The following is a 19,085-nucleotide window of genomic DNA, read 5'->3' on the forward strand; positions in this document are numbered from 1 at the left end:
GGGAAACTCTTGTAAGCACTGTACTGTGCCAACCCAGATTATAAACTCAAACTCTGGTAAGGGATGATCAGAGCTCTCTGACCCAGAGTTAAGAGTACAACCAAATCAACCTGAAACATAAATATCTTCAAGATAAAGAGAAGAAGCTGTGAGTTATGGAAATCAGAAATTAAAGCAGGAAAGTTCACAGTATATGAACCCTGAAACTAAAGTTACTATTTCCAGTTCACTAAGAAAGGTCTTGCTGTAAATGTTAAATTGTATTTTGTCTTTAGATGCTGAGTGGCTGCTGTGAATTTCCAGCGTTTTATATTTTTATTGCCCCTTTTCCCTCAATTCTCCCTTCAAGATATCCAGCCTGTATTCATGCATAATCTTTTTGGCTAATGACTAGGGAGGTGATCTGTTCAATCCTGCTCTGTAATGGAATATATGTGGAAAAAGTAGTCCTGGCTTACTGTCCCAAAGATGTCTGTGTTCTACTTTGCTATTTTCTGAAATGGACCACCTGAGATGGGGAGAATGGTAATGTGAGAATTGAGACATTGAGCTCACTCCGCAATGCAACATTTGGCACATTATTTTTTTCCGATTCATTAAAAAGGGAATGATCATCTCTGAAGTAAGAACCACATTCTTAAGATTTTTGTTTTGGAAGCAAGTGTCAAGGAAATAGTTGTCCAGTTAGCTGACAGATTCACTAGATTAAAAATGCACTGAATTAAATAACTACTGAAATTCTAAGCTAATTATATTTGGTTAATATCCTTCCTTCATGGCTGTATTGGAACAAGAATAGTTATTTTTTGTAGACCTAATTGTACATCTTGTTGGTTAGCTTATACTAACTTGTCAACCGAGTAACTTAAAAAAAATGCTCTGTTTAGATTCTTAAATGTTCTTTCTACATCAAATACTGGGTTCCATTTAGGAATTTTGGTGCTAACAGTTGGGTATTTTCTATTCATAATGCTCTCTGTTATTTTTTAAGGCAACAGTGCTGGCATAAACACTTAGATGACAGGGTGGATGTGGAGAGCATGTTTCCCCTTGTGGGAGAATCCAGAACTAGGGTTCACTGTTTTAAAATAAGGGGTCACCCATTTAAAACGGAGATGAGGCAAATATAGGAAAAGCACGGGAGATCCAACAACACACAACATCAACGACATGCCAGCTTTCTTCGGCGCTGTCAAGATAATTTATGGCTCAAGCACTCAAGAGTCCACCCCGCTGACAACCAAGCATGGAGGGGAGCTTATCAAGGACAAGGTGATCATTGCACACTGGAGAGAACATTTTGAAAAACTCCTCAACCAAGATTCTGTCTTCAAATTGAACATCCTCAACTTCATCCCTCAATACCCTGTCTGGCTTAGTCCTGGTGCTACCCTGGTGCACAGCAAAGTTGAAAAAGCCATTCAACAGCTGAAAAACAGCAAGGCCTCTGCAGCAGGTTGAATCCTTGCCAAAATTCTGAAACACGGTGGAGAAACGCTCCTGGCACCATTGCACAACCTCATATCCCTCATTTGGGAAGAGGGGTGCCTGCTGGGTAATCTCAGGGACGCTGTGGTTGTGACTATATTCAAGAAGGTAAACAAGCGGTAACTAATTGCCACCTCCCAGTGGCCGAAGTGCTCCTTCAAGAGCATTGCGGTTTTCATCCATCGAGTGGCACCACAGACATGACCTTCACTGTGCAGCAAGCCCAAGAAAAATACAAGGAACAGCACCAACTGCTGTACTCAGCCTTTTATGACCTCAGGAAAGCCTTTGATTCTGTCAGCCATGAAGGCTTATGGCATATTCCCCTCAAATTTGGCACCCCTCAGAAATTTGTCACCATCCTTCACCTGCTCCACAATCTCAGGCAAGATGTGATCCTCATCAACGGAGCCAGCACAGGTCCTATTTCAGTGAAGACTGGGGCCAAACAAAGTTGTAACATCGCTCCAACCCTCTCATCCGTTTTCTTTGCTGCAATATTACACTTCATGTCTAGCAAATTACCCACAGGCGTGGAGATAATTTGCAGAACAGACAGAAAACTGTTCAGCCTACACTGCCTTCAGTTCAAAACTAGAATTATTCCAGCCTCAGTCATTAAACTTCAGTATGCAGATGGCACTGTGCTCTCACTCAGAAACTGAGTTCCAGGTCAACGCCTCTGAAGCGCCAGAGAAAATGGGCCTGTCACTAAACACACAGAAAACTAATGTTGGCTTCCGCACAGCTCCCACAGCAACCTGCCACCCACTCCCACCTCATCAATTTATGATCAATGGCAAGATTCTGGAAAATATGAACTATTTTACGTACCTTTGGAGCCTTCTCTTGACAAAAGCAGATGTAGATGATGAATGCAGTGTGCTAGCTCTGCCTTCGGTTGACTGAGGAAAAGCGTATTTGAGGGTCAGAATCTCAAACCTGAGACCAAGGTCATGGGTTACCCAGCAGCTGTGATTCCCACACCCCTATATGCATCAGAGACTTGGACAACTAACAGCAAATGCCTCAAAGCACTGGAGAAGTACCATACGTGGTGTCTTTGCAACTTCCGCCAAATCCGATGACTAAAAAGGTGGACCAAGAGTCGCATCCTCTCCCAAGCCAACATACTCAGCATAGAGGCGCTAATCCAGCTCTGCTGGGTGGGACATGTCACTTGTATGCCTGACACCAGGCTCCCAAAGCAATTGTTCTATTTTGAACTTGGTTGTGACAGGAGACACCCAGGAGGACAATGGAAACACTTTCAGGATGCCCTCAAAGCATCCCTGATAAGATCAAACATCCCCGTCAGTTTATGCGAGTCCCTGGCTTGTGACTGACCAAACTGCCAAAGGTTTATTTGGGAAGGCACTAGACATATTGAGAGACTTCATTGAGGCCAAGCCGAGGCATCAGAGAGTACAAACCTCCAAATACCCACCCTTCAAGCAACGCCTGCCCTATATGTGGCAGTGTCTACAGATCACGCACTGGACTTATCAACAATCTCAGAACCCACCAGACTGGAATGGAAGCGAGTCATCCTCGATCCTGAGGGACCGTCCAAGAAGAAGGAGAAGGATACCGGGGAGCACTAGCCTGCTCTTCCAGCACTGTTGTACCTGTTTGACTTTAATCTTCCTGCAGCATCATAAAGCTGCTTCTTTCTGTGGGTCAACTGAAATCTTGACATTTTCCAACACATTTACAAAAGAGGAAATATTTTATTTATGTTGATTTTTTTTCTTATTCTAAAGATTTCAGTTTAATTTACCCTTCAATGTCTTTTTCATGTGTGAAAGAAAAATGATTCAAGGCAGGATCTTATTTTCAGAGATGCATAAATATTCCAAAATAAATTAAGGCATCACAATCTTTCTGCCATTAAATGTGACTATTGGCACGTCATAAATCCTGACTATTTAAAAAAGTGCCAGACATTGATTTTTTTTCCCCCAGTTTCCTATATAATTAATATCCAGCGATTAATGAGCCATCATTCCAACTTGATTAATACTGGATTGAAATTATGGTTTCCTTTATGTATTGAAAATATGCTAAACTCGACACTGCAAATAGTGTTTGTTTGAGTCTTTAATGGGAAGTCTATTGTCCTTCTTTAATCTCTAATCTTCCTCACTTGCACAAGCAACAGAAACCAAGGCTGTGTGTCACAATAAATTATATTTGATCCTCATTTAAATTATGATCCTCATTTAAATACCCTTTCTGCCTTTTTTAAAATACAAAATGTTTTTCCAGAGCCTTATGATCACATTCTCAAATAGATCCAGCTAGTTAAGTTTTAAAGTGGGAGAGAGAACTGTAGGATTGAGAAGATTCCCGAATCGTGAGTAAATGGCTACGTCAAATAAAATCTCTCAACCCCAAAATCTAACCCCAATATAACATGATTGAAAATATTTTATGTGAAACCTGGGGACAGTAGGGGCAGTGATATGAACCACACACTCACATTCAGTCTTGTACTCGTTCTGAAGGCTCAACTCGCCTTCTCAAAACTGCAGCTGTCTGTGTCTAATAAGTCACAGACCTTAGACATCTCCCCATTCTTTTCAAGTCACGTTCCCGTATTTTAGATGTATATTTTGGCCACAGAAGTATTCATATAGAAATAATCATTAACAGCTAGAAATCTAGTTTTGCTGGCTTGCCCTTTCATTTTTTTTTGTAGATAATGTGTTCCATTTCTCTAATCCATAAATCCCAACCCTAGTTCAAAATACCATTGCATTGAGGTAATTTAGTATCAGGTTTTGGCCAATGTTTGCAATGACTGAACGAATAATGGGCCAGGTTTTGCTACCAAAATAATGGTGAGGCTAATTGCACTCTCAGTCATTTATGTATAAATGGTGCAGCAATCTTGTGTGAATATCTAAAAGTTACTGTCTAGTTTGCATCTCTCCAACATCTTTCTTGCTTCAAAACTTCATTTTGCTGCCTGTCTCACCATTGACATGCATTGAATGTCATGAAGTTTGCTGAATTTGCATGATAGATATGAACCAAATCTGCCACAGATGTTTAAGGCTTGCAAACGATTGTTAATTTCTGCCAAACAGCCTCATTGACACAGAAAATGATCAGTTACAAGTATGGAGTCTCATTTCTTTGGGCTTTAATTTTTTTGTGCTGATTTAAAAAGTGACCTGTAAAATAATTCTTCCTTTCCTTTACTGTTTCTTGTATTTCAACCCTCTTCCCCTTTTTATTTCTCTTTGTCTACCTGATTTGACATTGAATTCCCCTTTAATTCACCCTTCTTCTCAGACCTTCTGCTATTTATTTCCCAATTCTAAATCGCTTTGATTAAGGAAACACCCTTTTTTTGGCACTGTTCCCTCAGATTCCAGATACCCTGTTTCCCTCACTATGTTGTTATCTGCTTGCACTTTCTGAAACTTTGTGGACAAGACTATTTTCAATGAAGGGTATATGGGCAAGTCTAACTAATGGCAGGTGTCACTAAATTCCTTTCTGCAGCAAAATATGACTGCGAAAAATGTCCTGCCACTGTATCAAGCAAAATTATATATCTTTTTTCTCTTAATATGTTTTTCACCTCCTAAAATCACTGATCTAAATTTGTGTTCTTTGCTTGCTTGTTCCTGCTCTCTGTATCTAATGATAGATGGGCAAATAGGTTATATAGGAAGGAAGAGGATGTTGAATCCCTGATAATTTTCATACTCCACACTTTTTAGCATTGATCTGCAGTTAGCTCTTCCATTTTCAATGAAAGTATGGTAATAATAAACTCTAATTATTTTTTTGGGCTGCTTAAAAATCTTATTGTCATAAATAAACATCCAGATAATTGGTGAGACCAAGAGATCCATGTCCTGTAACTTGTTAGTTTGAGAAAATAATTTAAATCTGAGGATTAAGCAAGAGAATCAGCTGGTGTGATACATATGAAGAAAACTTCTTTTGAGCTTTATCAAACAGAACACTTTGTTGGCATGCAAAACTGAGTATATTTCTTGTGGTTTGTGATATCCAGTAAGACAAGTTTACACCGTTACAGACTTGCCAATCTTGATATTTACCACTCTGTGCCACCAATTAGAAGGTTGCACACAGGCAAATAGTACATGACGCAGTGCTATCCAACATCAGCTTCAACAAATGTAGATTTCAAATGTTTTCTTGATTATAACTTGTGATACCAGGGTAATGTTATTGTGCACCGTATAACAGACACATACTTTCAGACTCCATTTCATGAAAAACAAATCCATGCGAATTATTCAATTCTCATTCTAAACTATCTTAATAGTCAGATAAAATGAGATGAAATTGCAGACCTACCTATGTAAAATTACCAATCTAACAATTTAATGCATTCTGCCAGAATCTGTTACAGTCTTACTTCCAATGTTATTTTGCATTTATGATTTGAAACTTAACTTCACTTGTGATAGTTCACTGGATAATTGTATTATGTGGTGTGATACTGGAAGGAGCACAAGTTTGATCCCTCATCTTTGCTAAGCTCAGCCAGTGTTGCAGTAGGGTGCTACAGTTAGCCTTAGCATTTCTGGGTTTACAAAGTAAAATTCAGATAGAGTTTCTAATGGAAGGAGGGTTGGTACATTAATTTAATATAATTATCAAAAGAACCAAAGAGAGATGAGAATTTTATTTTGTCACAGCAAGTTGTCTTCTGGAATTGGATATAAACCTGAAAAGGAAAAATTTGCAGGGAATGGGTCCAATTGGATAGCTATTTCAAAGCGCAGGCACGATGAACCAAGTGGCTGTATCATTCTATAATTCTAGTTCACTTTCTTGATTATAGTAGGTATCCTAGCTGGAAAGTGTGCTATGTGGACATCTGGTAAGGACAGGATCAGAATATAAACCATAAGAACAAACTTGTCATTATATAGTGCCTTTCAAGGCATCCCAAAGCACTTCTCAGTCAATTAGGTACTTCTGAATTGTCATCATTGTTGTAGTGTTGGGAAACAGAGCAGCCAATTTATGTACAGCAAAATCTCTCTCACACCAATTTGTTAAATTACAAAATTAACTATTTTAATGATAGTTAAGGGATAAATCTTGTTCACCACAGCAGGAGAACTGCTCAACTCTTCAGATAGTGCCTTGACATCTATTTTGTTCACTTGAGAGAGCAGACAGGACCTCAGTTTAACTTCTCATCTGAAACCCTTGGTACTGCCCTGAAATGTCAGCCTACATTATGTCTCTAAAGTGGAGCTTTAACCAATGACAGTTTCAATCTAAAGAGAAGGCTGATACCTAAAAGCTGGATCACGATGGTCCCCAGATTTCACAAATTAAAAGGCCTCTAATGAATTATTGCCTTTTTTGTTGTTCTACATAGCCATTTGGACACATGGAAATGTAGGGTCAGCAGGGAGTTGGAATCTGGACTAGGAAGGGAATATTTCCACTCTTGATAACTACTGAGGGATCACCACTGGAATGTATGCATGCACTGTATAATTATAAGGCGAGAACAGTTTTAAGTTCAGCTGTGATGTCCTGTGGATTGAACAACATACCAACATTCACTGTTTAGACTCAAACATATAAGATGACTACTTGAATTAAGTGAGGCTGTCAGTGTCTGGAACAATAGCACAATAAGAAACCAGTCTACCTCTGAGTGGTGGGGGAAAACGATGACTTGTTGGATTTATTTGCTCAGGACCAGTTTTTTTTTTGGTATCTCGTAATTTGACGTTGCCATTGATGTTGCAATCCAAGAAAATTGCAAGAAACAGCATTCAACTGCTGTACATGGTCTTTTTCAGCCTCATGAAAGCCTTTGGCTTTGTCCACTGTGAAGACTTAAGGAGTATCCTCCTCAAATTTGGCTCCCCTCAGAAATTTGTCGCCTTTCACTACCTACTCCACAATGACATGCAAGCCGTGATCTTCACCAATGGAACAATCACAAATTCTACCTCAGTGAAGACTAGGGTCAAGCAGGGCTGTGTCACCTCACTACGATACTCACCTCACCTCCAGCAAACTGCCAACAGGCGTGAAGATAATCTACAGAATAGATGGGAAACTGTTCAACGTACGCTGCCTTTAAAACCCAAATCACTTTAACTTCGGTATGTAGATAACACTTGTGTGCATGCTCACTCAGAAGCTGAGCTCCAGGTCATTGTCATCTCCTCTGAAACATGTGAGGAAATGGGCCTTTTACTGAAGATCCGGAAAACTAAGATCCTCTCCCAGACAGTTCCCATAGCACAATACCTCCCCTGCCACTGATTAAGATCAACGGCAAGATCCTGGAAAATGTAGATCATTTTCCATATCTTGGGAGCCTCCTTTTGGCGAAGGTTAACAGAGGATGAAATTCATCATTGCCTCTGATGTGCCTGCTTAGCCTTCAACTGACTGAGAAAATGAGCATTTGAGGACCAGGATCTCAAACCTGGGACTAAGGTCATGGTTTACTGGGCAGCAGTGATCCCCGCACTCCTATATGTTTCAGAGACTTGGACAGCCTACAACAGGTATCTCAAAGCACTGGAAAGTGCCACCAATGCTGCCTCAAACTCCAATGGCAAGATAAGCGGTCCAACAACAGCTTCCTCTCCCAAGTCGACATGCCCAACATCGAGGCGCTAATCACTCAGAAACAGCTCCATTAGGCAGGATATGTCGTCTGTGTATAAAAACAGGAAGTGCTGGAAAAACTTGGGTCTGGCAGTATCTGTGAACGGAGAAACAGAGTTAACGTTTCGAGTGAAATATGTCTCTTCTTCAGAACTTCAGTTCCAAAGAAGTGTCATATTGGACTCAAAACGTTAACTCTGTTTCTTTGTCCACGGATGCTGCCAGACCTGAGTTTTTCCAACACTTTGTTTTTATTTCAGATCTCCAGCATCCGCAGTATTTTGCTTTTACAATGTCACTTGTATGCTTGACAGCAGACACCCGAAGCAACTACTCCACTCAGAACTCAGTCATTGCAGGAGATTCCCAGGAGGACAATGGAAATGCTCTAGGGATGTCCTCAAAGCATCCCTGAAGACGTCAAACATCCCCACTGATTCATGGGAGTCCCTGGGTTTTGACCAAAATGGCAAGATTCATTTAGGAAGGCATTGAACACAACGAGAGACTTCATTGGGAACATGCAGAGGCGGAGTTGAGGCATCGGAGAGAGCGCACAAACCTCCCAACAGCTCATCTACTCGACTCTCCAAGCACCAGCTGTCCTGCAAGTGCCAGAGTCTGCAGATTGCACATTGGACTTCAGTCCTCTCAGAACCCATCAAACTGAAGTGGAAGCAAGTCATCCTCGATCCCAAGGGACTGCCTAAGAAGTAGGAAATGAATAGCTGTACGTAGACCATATAAAACCTGTTCTCTGTATTGACTGCAGCTTTTGGGCACTGAGATAAACTGTTGTCTTTCTGGCTCATTGAGTGAGTATTTACTAAAGACTGCAACAGTGACCTTTCAAAATACGTTTGGAGTCTCGGGTGGAAAGCTCCCCTTTTTTTATAAGCCTGTTCTCCAGGCAGTATCTGTGCATTATAAAATGCTGACTCATTATAGCCCTGTGATAGCCATTAAAATAATTGCATTCTTCACTGCTTCCTGGCTAGTGAAGCTTGGAAAAAAAACTCCTTGGTTTTTATGTGGGGATGAATTGATTATGGGGCTGTTGAAAACAGTTGCTGGGAGAATTTTGTTGCTGTTTACATACATAATGCTAAGTACTAATACATTTTATTAATTTGAATTATAACGTGCTAATTTTCTATTGTATAGATATTTTTTTAGAAGTGTGAAACAAGACAATATTTTGTCACAACAAATATGAACCTTCTTTTGCCTTTAAAAGAAAAGCTGAACTTAATGGGGGAAAATTTTTATGTTCCCAATCATGCATTTTAGTCTTGAAAAATCAAAGTATAGTACAGGATGCTATTGGAGTTCAAATGAATAGAACAAAAAGTGAACTATATCAAGAATATAAAAACAAAAGATGCTGGAAATCTGAAATGGCAGCAGAAAATGCTGAAAACACTCAGCAGAACAGGCAGCACCTGTGGAGACACGAACAGTTAACATTTCAGGTCGATGACATTCCATCACAACTGAAGAATATGGGTTATTCAGTTGCATCTTGGGTTTTTTGGTAGACTTTCACAAATTTGCCCTCCTATCATTTAAAGTTTTAAAATTTTTACCATATGGAAAATATACTTGGCATTGTATCATCATGCCTTCAATCGTCTAGGTTTTTTAATAACTGTGTCTGGGTAAAGGTCTGCTTTACTATCCTTTGAAATACAGCTGTCTGCAAGCATTGCATTTTTTTCAACATTCCTGTTAACTATTTAGAACAGAAATTTTAGTTCTTGATAATTTTACAGCACCAATTTGATCCTTTTTCTCTACAATGAGGATTTACTGGCAAAATAATTGCGAGTTTAACATGCTCTCCATCATTAGTGTGTGAATCATTTAGCAATTTACAGCAGTAAAATGTTGCAAATTGCTGAACAATTTGCGTCACTGTACTGGTTAGCATCGAGGTAATGGCAGCTCCCTCTCAACCTCCCTGCAAGTTTCAAGAAATTGCTTCATTTGCGCATTGACAATTAAACAGGCTGCGGAATGTTTGAGCTAGGATTTAACAGCATAAGGATCCTTTTAATGATCTGTGTCCCTGCAATGCCACTTAACTTGTCCAGCTCAGAAAGGGAACAATTGAAACTGGAATCTCATTTCTGCTGATTGGCGATTTTTAATTTTTTTATTTTTTGCCTTTTGCTCTCTATTAATCAACCTTTCTTTGCGCTTCCTTGATTTCCCTTTCTGCACTCATTCTGACTCTAGTTCACCTAATTCTCTTTTGTCCTTCTGCTGAAATCCCATTGAGTAAGGAGGTAGACTGATGGTTTCATCATTCCATCATTCATTGGGATCCAGATGCCCCTTTTCCCTTGCTGTGTTTTTTTTACGGTCACAATTAATTTTCAAGCTGAAGGATGACGGAAAAAGCCAAACAAACTGGACACGTCAAAAGATGCTCCTCTCCAGCAAAATCTAGACCAGAATTACAATCCAAATTAGATCAGATTCATTATCACCACCAAATTTATTTTGTACTCATATGGGTACGGTTCAGTTTTCAGCTGGAGGAATCAGTCATTGCTTCATTCACCAGCCTCCTAACATGACAATGTATAAGGGCGATCAGATTTCCAGTTACAGCTTGTTTCATCAGGCTTGCAAATTTAAAAATGCTGTAGTACAATTGATCAAATTTACAAGTATAGATGGAGGTGTGGAGGCGGTTGTGGGGAGATGGTTTTAGTGCATTATTAAGTAAACTTCAGTGTTTGTCCATTGTGAATTTTTACAAATACATAGCCTCTTGACTTGTTAGGGACTTTAATGGGTCATTTTCTGCAGGGATTCTCCTGCAGAAACTTCAGTGGAAGACTTGTTGGGATACAATTTTAATTACTTTGGTTGAAGGTTATCTCTTAACACTTACAAAACTGTCTTATCACATCAAAACATCTCAAAGTACTGCCACGATTAATTGCTTTTGAAGTGAACATACGCTTATCTAGGGAACTTTAGGGAACTGAACAGTTTTTCAATTTGTATAATCATATCAAACACTTGCTGGTCAAAAATAGCATGGTTTAGATGTAGAGTAAAGCTCCATATACACTTCCTTAACACACAATCCCAAAAAGCTCATCAGTTTTCAGTAAGCGATGAATTACGTTCAGTTTTGCACTGCCTTCTAGGACTGTGTTGAGACTTTCCAAGTTAATTTAAGGCCTTCCAGCCATTAGTCTGGCTGGATGCAAATCCAGGTGCCAAAGGTGAATAAACATCATTCTAGCTCGCTGCACCACCCTGTCTCTAGATGCTAAATGATTTCTTTAATGTTAAGAAATTACATTAAAAACTTGCGAATGGAGAATGAAAGAGAAACTATAAAAGGACTTTGAGAGCAGAAATTAATTTAGTAGAATAGTGGGTATTTTACTTTACATCTTTCATACCTGCTGAAGCACGGAATCAAATTAAATTGACTGGAAGTCGATAAGTCTTGATTGTCGGCAATTAAAGAACCATTTAGATTTTCACCATATAAGCTTCATTGATTCAAATGAAATGTTAGCTGACTTGCTAAAATAAGAATGTAGGAATAAGAAAAGACCATTGAGCTGGCCCTGTTGATTTAGGTGCCTTGTTGTTTCACCCACTGGATCATTTTCAGCTCCCTTCTGCTCTGGCGTCAAGCCCCTACCCCATGCTGAATTTGAAATATTTCCATTTCCTTTCTTGAGTGCTTCAACTGAGTCTACATTCATTGTGCTACATGGCACTCTGTTCCATAAGCTAACAACTTTAAAAGTGAACAAGTTACTGCATAAATCAACTTTACCTTGATTCTTCGTTTATTAATTGCATGCAAAATTCATCTACAGCTACCCTGTTGATTCTCATATCTATGTTTTTTAAAACTTGGGAGCATGTGTATCCTTAATTTTTTTTCCATTTGAGAACAGATTTGACTCTTCATAGGTGAGTGATCGCAAACTTGGAATTAGCTTTGGCCTCCTTTGACCCTTTTTCCACTGTTTTCATAACCTTGGTTACCAAAAACAAACATTTGCGATCTCATTAATGTGCTGTTAACTATCGATCTCATCTCCCTGAACGTGCAATCAAATACATAGTCGGCAATAATTGCCTTGAAATGCAAGGATGCGCTTAATGGCTAGAAATCTCACTGGCTGCTTCCCTAGTTGTCTATCTTTATATAATGATGTATACCTCTAACTCTGACATTCATTATAGTGCTCAATGTTCCATTGGCTTTTCATTCATATGGTTGTTATGTTTCTGAATTTTATTTGTTTGTTTAGAAAGATCTGTTTTTCTTATAATCCATTTTATGCTCAGACTTTTCTCCTGAATGATGTTGAGCTTCCTAAGTGTTGTTGGAGCAGCATTCATCCATGAAAGTAGAGAATACTCCTGTCTTGTGCCTTAAAAAGGGTGTAAAGACTTTGGGCAGTCAGGAGGTGAGTTATTCACTGCAGAATTTTCAGTCACTGACCTACTCTTGTAGTCACAGTATACATGTGGCTGGTCCAGTTAAGTTTCTGGTAAGTGAGGACCCCCGGGATGTTGATGGTGGGGGTACTCGGCGATGGTCATGCCATTGAACGTTGCGTGGAAGTCTAGCCAACTAACAGGAAGCAGAGTTAAGATAAGTAGGTCATTTTCAGGTTGGCAAACTGTAATTAGTGTGGTGCCACAGTGATCAGTGCTGGGCTATCAACTATTTACAATCTATAATAATGACTTGGATTAAGAGACCGAGTTTATTGTAGCCAGATTTGCTGATGATGCAAAGATAGGTGGGAAAGCAAGTTGTAAGGAGGACACGGAAAGTGAAAAGGAATATAGATAGGTTAAGTGAGTGGGGGAAAAGTTTATCAGATGGAGCATAATGTGGGAAAATATGAGGTTATCAGCTTGGTAGGAGGACCAGAAAAACAGAAATTATTTAAATGGAGAGAGACTACAGAATGCTGCAATACAGAGGGACATGGGTGCCCTCATATATGAATCACAAAAAGTTAGCATGCAGGTACAGCAAATAATTGGGATGGCAACTGGAATTTTGGCTTTTATTGCAAGGGGGATGGAGTATAAAATTAGGAAAGTCTTGCTATAACTGTACAGGGCATTAGTGAGACCACACCTAGAGCACTGCATGCAGTTTTGTTCTCCTTATTTAAGGAGAGATATACTTACACTGAAGACAGTGCAGCAAGGTTCACTAGATTGATTCCTAGGTTGAAGAGGTTGTTTTATGTGGAAAGGTTGAGCAGGTTGGGCCTATACACATTGGAGCTTAGAAAAAAGAGAGATGATATTAAAACATATATGATTCTAAGGGGGTTTGACAGGGTAGATGCTAAGAGGATGTTTGCCCTCGTGGGGGAATCGCAAACTAAGGAACATAGTTTCAGAATAAGGGGCCTCTAATTTAAGATGGGGATGAAGAGGAATTTCTTTGGAATTCTCTTTCCCAGAGACCAGTGGTCATTGAATATATTTAAGGCTGGGTTAGACAGATTTTTGATGAACAAGGGAGTCTAGGATTATGCAGGGGATGGGCAGCATTGGCGCTGGGGCAAACAGGAAAGTAGGGTTGATCTTACCATGATCAGCCATGATCTTATTGAATGGCGGAACAGGCTTGAGGGGCCAATTGACCAGCTCCTGCTCCTATTTCTTATGATTTTGTGTTCATATGGGCATGGACTGCTTCATAGTCTGAGAAGTTGCAAATGGAACTGAATCTAATACTATCATCAGTGAATCTAATACTATCTCCCATTTCTGACCTTATGTGAGAGGGAAGGTCTTGATGAAGCAGCTGGGCCTACGACATTGTCCTGAGGATCTCCTGCAGTGATGTTTATGGGGCTGAGATGATTAACTTCCAAAAAAGACAACTATCTTCTTTTGTGCTAGACATGACTCCAACCAGTGAAGCGCTTTTCCCCAATTCCCACTGACTTCAGTTTTTATCAAGCATCATGAAGATGTGCCAAATAATGATCTCTAATCCACCGGCTGGAAACTTGAATGAAATTTTAAAAAGAAAGCAGACTTTTTAAAAACAGAGGCTAAAGTGATTTGAACTCAAAGCCCAAAAGATGGTTAGTTCCAATTTGCATTACTATACATTCCACATTCCAATTCATTGGAGTGGAGTCAATCTGTCTGCAAAACCCATCAAAGACAATGACTTCAGGGGAGTGTAAAGGACTCGCACCACCTGTCTCATTAGCAAGGCATCTCTGGCAAGCACGTGAGGTATTCAACTGTTGGAGAAGAGCCATTAAGCCTAATCACTTGAACAACAGGACCCTGGCTTAGTTAGCTACTAGACATAAGCTAATCAAGTCACCTTTGGAATACTTGGACAATGTCTTTTTTTAATTCAACTGGCAGTTGGAAAAGGAAGATCACATGACAAGCCAAACTCTTTTATGTTTAAAGTACATGATTTCTCAGCAGAATTGAGAGCAAGCAGCTTGGGGAGAAGACCTAAAAGTGGGGTCCCTCCTGCCTCCTGTCTTCTCCAACCCACCTGGTGAGCTTCAAGCCGTTTGCTGACTGTGATTATCCAGGGATGCCTTGGTGCAGAAAGAGATTTCTTAAAACAATCTAATCCAGTACTACTGCCTCCTGAAGAACAGCCAACTCAGTCATCCAAATCTTTAAATCAGAAGCATTGAGACCATTGAATTCAGCCTGAAGCCAGCCGAGTCACAAAAATACAGACTGTATATTCTTTTACTATTTTTACAGACTCTTAAGTTGGCCAACCTACCCTTCCCCACTCTATAATCTGTATTTGTGTGTGTGAACTTTAAGTGTGTGTGCAAATTTTATTATATTTGGTTTAAGTATAATAGAGCTAACCTCTTTGTTAAACTCAAGAATACCTGTCCTATTGGTTCTTTTATGATCACAGCATGTAAACAATTAAGTGCCTACTAAGTGCTTACTATCGTTTTCAACCCAAAAACTTGTTGCGGTCAAATGAGGAGAGGACAAAGAGCGGAGCAATTCGACCTCCCGTCACTTGATCATAACACAGGGCACCTTGACATCACGCTTGGTCAAATGTTGCCTTGATCTAAAGGCAAGTCACTCTCACCTCACCTCTGTAATTCAGCTCCTTTGCCCACGTTTGGACCAAGATGGTGATGAGGTTTGAAGCTAAAATGGCCCTGGCAGAATTCAAACTGAGCATTGGCGAGTAGGTGCTGATTGATTGCACTGTCAATGTCACCTTTCATCCCTTTGCTGATGATTGAGAATAGGCTGATGGGGTGGTTTTGTTGGCCAGATTGGATTTATTCTGCTGTTTGCGAACATAACTGGGCAATTTTACACTTGTTGGGTAAATACCAGTATAGTAGCTGTACTGGCACAGTTTGGTTAGAGATGTGGCTAGTCTGGAACACAAACCTTCAGCACTATAGAATCCTTACAGCACAGAAGGGGCCATTCCACTCGTTATGTTCATGCTGGCCCCCTGCAAGAGTAGCTCCTCTAGTCCCATGCCCAATCCCTGTGGTGCTGCAATTTTTTTTCTCTTCAGATGTTTCTCCAGTTCACTTTTTAAAGTCAAGATTGTATTTGCCTCCACCCAACACTCAGGCAGTGGATTCCAGGTCTCAGCCACTCGCTGCATTAAAAAAGTTTTCCTCTCGTCACTATTGGTTTTGCTGCCAAACACCTTAAATTGATGTCCACTAAGTTTTTGACCCTTTTGCCAATGGGAACAACTTCTTTCTATCTACTCTGTCTAGACTCCTTGTGATTTTGAACATCTCCATCAAATCTCCTCTTAACCTTCTTTTCTCCATGGAGAACAATCCCAGCTTTTCCAACCTATCTACCTGACTGAAGTCCCTCATCCCTGGAACCATTCTTGTAAATCATTTTTGCACCCTCTCCAAAGCCTTCACGTTCTTCCTAAAGTGTGGTGTCCAGAATTGAACACAGTACTCCAGTTAAGATCAAACCAGTTTTGTAAAGGTTGATCATAACTTCTTTGCTTTGCATGCTATGCCTCTATTTATGAAGCCCAGGATCCTGTATGTCTTTTTAACCACTTTCTCAGCTTGCCAAGACGCCTCCATCGATTTGTGTGCATATACTCCCAGGCCTTCTGTTCCTGCACACCCTTTAGAATTGTACCCTTTATTTCATACTGCCTTTCCTTGTTCTTCCTATCAAAATGTATTACTTGACACATGTCTATTAAATTTCACCATCCATTCCACCAGCCTTTCTGTATCCTCTTAAAATCTATTAGTATCCTCCTCACAGTTCACAATACTTCCAAGTTTTGTGTCATCTGCAGATTTTGAAGTTGTACCCTGTAGACCCAAGCCTAGGTCGTTAATATAGATCAAGAAAAGCAATGATCCTCATACTGACCCCTCGGGAAACTACAGTGTATACCATCCTCAAGTCTGAAAAACAACTGCTCTCCACTATTCTGTTCTCGTCATTCAGCCAACTTTATATCCATGCTGCCACTGTGCCTTTTATTCCATGGGCTTCAACTTTGCTGACAAACCTGTTATGTGGCACTCTCTCCAACTCCTTTTGGAAGTCCATGTACACAGCATCATCGGCACTACCTTGATCAACCCTTTCTGTTGTCTCATCAAAAAATTCAATCAAGTTAGTAAACACCATTTGCCTTAATGTTGACTTTCCTTAATTAATCCACAGTTGGCCAAGTGACTGGCCTGTAGTTGCTGGGTTTATCCTTGTACCCTCTTTTGAAAAAGGGTAAAACATCTGAAATTCTCCAATCCACTGGCACCACCCCTGTATCTAATGAGGATTGGAAGATTATGGCCCATACCTCCACAATTTCCACCCTTAATTCCCTCAGCATCCCACGATGCATCCCAACCGGTCCTGGTGACTTATCAATTTAATTACAGCCAATCTTTAGAGTATCTCTTGACCATTTTTCAGCATCTCAGCTTTCTTCCTTTTTGTTTTTCCTTTCTAATGCTACATCTGGTTCCTATCGCTCTCCCAAGTTGGTTTAAACCCTCTCATAGAAACATAGAAAATAGGAGCAGGAGTGGGTCATTCGGTCCTTCGAGCCTGCTCCTCCATTCAATACCGTCATGGCTGATCCTATATCTCAATGCCACACTCCCACTCTCTCCCCATACCCCTTCATGCCTTGAGAGCCCAGAAATCTATCTAGTTCCTTCTTAAATATATTCAGTGACTTGGCCTCCACAGCCTTCTGTGGTAGAGAATTCCATAGGTTCACCACTCACTGAGTGAAGAAGTTTCTCTTCATCTCTGTGCTAAATGGTCTATCCTGTATCCTGAAACTGTGATCCCTTGTTCTAGACCGCCCCAGCTAGAAGAAACATCATTCCTGCATCCAGTCTGCCATCCCTGTCAGAATTTTATACCTTTCAATGAGATCCCCTCTTGTTCTTCTAAACTCCAGTAAATACAGGCCTAGTCGGCCCAATCTCTCCTCGTATAACAATCCTGCCATCTCAGGACTCAGTCTGGTGAACCTTCGCTGCACTCCCTTTATGGCAAGTATATCCTTTCTGAGGTAAGGAGACCAAAACTGCACACAATACTCCAGGTGTGGTCTCCAACAGCACTAGCAAACTGCTCCTTGAGGATATTGGTCCCGGCTCTGTTTAGGTGCAACCTTGTTACAGGCATGTACAGGATGCATTCTGTGCCCTTGCTACCCATGGTGCTTCTTCAGAGGGATGTTCAGCATGGAGGAGTACATAGAATCATAGAATGGTTACAGCACAGAAGGAAGCCATTTGGCTGGGCTTGTTTGTGCTGGCTCTCTGCAAGAGCAACTCATTTGGTCCCATTCTTCTCCCTTTTTTATGGAGCTCTGCAACCTTTTTTCTCTTCAGATAATTCTCCAATTTTCTTTTGAAAGTCACAATTGAATCAGTGAATTCCTAACCACTCGCTGTGTAAAAAGGTTTTCCTCATGTCACCAATTCTTCTTTTGCCAATCACCTTAAAACCATTAGAAAACCATAAACAGTTGCTTTCTGTTCTGAACACTGCTTGCTGCATATACACTAGATAGCTAGTTTCTCCCTATGGTATTAATAGAGGTCGTAATCCTTACATTTGGCAATGCAAAGTTGTGTTGTGGGACAATGGGGACTGACTCCAGTGCACTATTTACCAAGTGCAGGTAGGTCAAGCAGGAAAGATTCATAAATTGAATGATGTCAGGTGATAGGAGGAAATCAGCAGGAGCTTCCTTGCCCTTATTTGATGTGACACCATGAGGACTCCCAGGGGTAATCCCTTATGGCAGTATGGTATTGTGCTGCTGCCTCTTGTGGTCCTGGCTTGCTGGAGGAACATGACACAACCAGGGTTGGAGAAGTTTGTGACGTTTAATGAATGGATATATTCTGGGAGTATAACTGTCAGTCTGTTGCATGACCAGCCTGTGAGACAGCTCTCTCAACTTTGATGCAAGTTCCCAGACGTCAGTGAGGTGGAGGTTGCAGGGGTGACCGTACTGGGTGCACCTTTGTCATGTCCGGTTATATACTTACTGTTTCTTATAATGATTTGATACAACTGAGTGGTTTGCTAGGTCATTTTAGAGGGCAATTAAGAGTAAAGCACATTGCCATGGGTTTGGAGTCACACGTGGGTCAGACCCAGTAAGAACGGCAGATTTCTTTCCCAAAAATTCATTAGCGAACCAAATAGGGTTTTACAATAATTGCTGCCATTACGGATGCTAGCTTCTTATTCTAAATTTATATTTAATTAATTGAAGTTAAATTCCCCAGCTGCCATGGCGGGGTTTGAACTTACACCTCCAGATCATTAGTCAAGTAACATGACGACTATGCTACCCGTACCACTGGATACATTGAAATCATAAATTTTGTCATGAAATTGCTGGATCTGCACAGTTAAAGTAAATTAATTCCGTCTCTGCCATTTAG

At 40.4% G+C, this 19,085-nt stretch overlaps 1 protein-coding gene across 2 annotated transcripts in view; it reads left to right on the forward strand.

Annotated features, from left to right (window-relative positions):
- vamp4 (vesicle-associated membrane protein 4) overlaps nucleotides 1-19,085 on the forward strand; it is a 78,047-nt gene that overhangs the window by 35,079 nt on the left and 23,883 nt on the right. The window lies entirely within an intron of this gene.

This window comes from Cetorhinus maximus, chromosome 17, assembly GCF_964194155.1.
Source record: "Cetorhinus maximus chromosome 17, sCetMax3.hap1.1, whole genome shotgun sequence".
Classification (NCBI taxonomy): domain Eukaryota; kingdom Metazoa; phylum Chordata; class Chondrichthyes; order Lamniformes; family Cetorhinidae; genus Cetorhinus; species Cetorhinus maximus.